This window comes from Camellia sinensis, chromosome 12 (genome assembly GCF_055761805.1).
Source record: "Camellia sinensis isolate YWXY chromosome 12, ASM5576180v1, whole genome shotgun sequence".
Classification (NCBI taxonomy): domain Eukaryota; kingdom Viridiplantae; phylum Streptophyta; class Magnoliopsida; order Ericales; family Theaceae; genus Camellia; species Camellia sinensis.
The window spans coordinates 83,358,229-83,361,753 of NC_138972.1; the positions used below are offsets into that span (position 1 = coordinate 83,358,229).

Below are 3,525 nucleotides of genomic sequence, written 5' to 3' on the forward strand. Positions count from 1 at the left end.
CCCGTCTTCTCTATTTACTGAGCTCCCTCTCAATTTATCGATCCACTACAAGAAAATACACTTTTAGCACCACTTTGTCTCTCTCTCGCTCACCACTCTGTCTCTCTCTCTCTCTCTCCCCTCTATCTGTCTCCCACTTATCTCTCTCTCTCACCACCCATCTTCTCTACCACCTTCACTACTACTGCAAACGCCATTTCACTACCACCACTACTACCACGGTCGCCACTTCACCACTACGACTACCAGTACAATATTTTTCATTAAAATATTACCCCTACTTCTACCAAATAAAAAATAATAATAATTTTTTTTTATTAAAAAAAATGAAACAAATAAATTTTCAAGCTTAATTAGGAACCAAAATAAAATATTTTTTTTTTTAAAATTTTATTTTAACAAAAAATAAAGTTTTTTTTGCGACGACAACCCCTATCGCAAAAAATAAATAAATTAAACAGTGTTATTTTATTGTTTAATTTATTTTTTTTTAAAAAAGATTTTGATTTCCTCCCCCCATTTTTTTTTTTCCATTCCCGCTCTGTTCCTCGCCGCCCGCCCAAAACCAAAAAACCCTAGTCTCTTCTTACCCCTCCCTCTCTATCGATCGATCGACTGTTGAAGGATTTATATGTGGAGATGAAGTTTGAGAGGCCGAGTAAGATCCAGACGATCAGTTTGCCTATGATTGTGACCCCTTCGGCAGCGGCGAGATTTCAACTTGGAAACAGTGCTCTTTCTTCGGCGACGAGACTGCTTGGGCGGCGGCGACGACAGAAGGGTTTCGTTCTCTTCTCTTCGATCAAAAAAAGTATTAGTTCGATTCTTGAGGTATGTTCGGATTCTACCCTTCTCTCTCTCACACACACACACACACACACACACACACACACACACACACACACACATTCACTCCATATTTGTTCGATTATTTGGTGTTTTTAATTGCAATTTCGATTATGGGTTTGTAGAATTTTGATCGATGGATTAATGTTATGGGTTGTTGGATCTATTTGAGTGTTGGGTTTGTTTGGGTGTCAACATTGAGACTCTGGTTCATCAACTGTTTCAAATGCTGCAACAGAGCCTAATCGAACCTTCATGAAAATGAAATTAATGGTTACAAATCTATGTTTATACAAAGAAGGTTTGATATATATATTTATATATATAACAGAATATACCTTTCGGACGAATCCCAAGCCTGTGGAAATGGCCATGGATGAGTCGGTTCTTTAACATCCCATGAGAATCCAGGCATCTTTTTTATCAAAAGAATTCCTGAATATTGATTTGTTTTCTCAATTTATTGGCTAATTTGTTGGCATTTCGTAGAGTAGTTTTCATTAGGATTTGAGCTTGTGTTGTTTTTGGTGATGTCTTCAGTCATTTCCATTTGGAAAATATATTTTCTTTTCTTTCTGACAATTTGTTAATTTTCTTGTATGGCCACTTTTCTCATCTATGGTCATTGATACTGTTTTTTCCTTTTTGCTCATATGTTTAGCTAATCATATTGTTGCATCATATCTGTTTTCTACAAATTGTCTCTGTAGTTGCTCACATGGACTAGATTTATGTGACTGCAGGTTCATATAATTGTTCTTATTGTTTTTGTGTTATTATTATTATTGGTTTGGATCAATCCTCATTTTGAATTGGTTCAAAACTGGAATGGGCTCATTTCTTGTTGATTTGCTTGGGCTTGAATTTTTGCATGTCTTCAATTCTTGTAATGCTACACAGAAAGCATCTCTGATATTAATTCTTTTACTGGTTAAAGCTAAAGGACATTACCACAAACTAAGTGCTTATTCTCTATATTAATTTATCTTTTGGTTTTTTTACCCCCAGATCTGAGCAAGACAAGGAGCCAGAGCAAGTAACTGTGTCTGAAGTTGTGGGCTCTGGCCCTTCTGAAGAATGTGTTACAGATAGTATGTGATCCAACCTGTGAAGTTATTAGAATTTGTCTGTTTTGTTTTTTAAAGTATTGGATAGATGAAACGAAGTTGAAAGAAATAGTACTAAATTTCGGCATTGAATGCTTGTTTTAATTTTTTTTTTTAGAAGTATGTATTAATTTTTTTCCATTGAATGCTTGGACCTGATATCCGTGTTGTTTATCAGCTCCTCAGGAAATTAATGAGTATGAACTTGTTGATCCTGTTGATATATTGACTCGTTTAGAGAAGACAGGATTTTAGGATGGAGTGGTAAGTCCTCTCAATCTTTTTTTCATGTTATTCACTGACTTTTAACTTTGTGCTTCTAGTTTGTAATTGTTCTCTCTGATTAATGTGAGGAAAATCCAATTTATTAGCTTTCCCCTTTAACTATGTGAAGCTTAAACCAGGTGAAGCATTGTATCTAGGGGCAAATGAAGTCCATGTAGGCTAACATGGTGAGTGTCTTGAATGCATGGCAACTTCAGACATTGTTGTGCGTGCTGGCCTAACTCTAAAGAACCGGGATGTCCAAATTCTTTGTTCCATGCTCACATACAAACAGATGAGGATATTTTTCATTGAAAAATGTTCTGTTTGTTTGGTGGTTCTTGCTCCTTCTATTTTTATTTTTTCCTTTTTTAATATTAAACCTAACTAATTCATGAGGCCTCTAGTTCATAAAACCCTGTAATATCCAAGTGTGCTTTCCTTTATAATATAAGATGCCAGAAATTAGATGCCCTGCCAAATTGACTGTATGGGTGGGCAAAACATTTTTCTTGTTAAAGCATAAAGAAGGACAATCTACCTCCAAAATAGCTACTTTCATGCCTGTTTATATTCCCCACTTTCCATTCTTTTTGTCCACTAATGCCTTTTGGTATATTCCAATATTGTTGTCCATTTTTAAAAGAAAGGTATTTTATTTTGCATTTTACAATATCATTATTTTTGGATGAGTATGAATGCATTTACCAAACCGAAACAAATTAAACCTTGTGTCTCAATCAAGTGGGGGTGGCTACATAATTTTTTTTTTTTTTTTTTTTTGTGGTCATTTAGCTCTATCAAAGTTTGTATGTTCTATTAAATTAAATAAATTTATATTTTCTTTGATTGTGGTGAGTATGCATCAGATGTCAGCTCAAGTCTTCCATGTTAAGTAGTTCTCTCTCTATTCCTACCATTTCATGAATATATTCATTTCTAATCTATCTTTTTTAGTTTTACCACAAATCTATCCAAAGCATTCTCATCTCAGTTGCCCAACACTTTCTTCTACAAAGCAGAATTGCTGGCCTTCTATTGAGTATGAATGCATTTAATAGAGTAAAATAGAGGGATGGTTTTGGAAATTCAGACTATATTAGTTGGTTATGAACACTGTCAATGCATATCCCCTTAAAAATGTAATCAGTGGCTTATTAAATACAGCCACATCACCCGCATGTTTTTGTGTGCACATGTAGATGCAATTTCTTCTTAAACACACTTTTATACTATTCTCGAGAAGTTAACAGAGACTGGTGGATGACTATGAATGTGCATTGCGACAATTGGGTCATTAATCATTACA

General features: G+C 34.8%; 1 long non-coding RNA gene across 1 annotated transcript; it reads left to right on the top strand.

The window, feature by feature from the left end:
- The first annotated feature begins 880 nt into the window (after positions 1–880).
- LOC114256358 (uncharacterized) lies at positions 881–2,322 on the top strand. Its single transcript, XR_014345823.1, has 2 exons — positions 881–1,937; positions 2,131–2,322. It is a non-coding gene; the product is annotated as an uncharacterized LOC114256358 (long non-coding RNA).
- Positions 2,323–3,525: the final 1,203 nt, after the last annotated feature.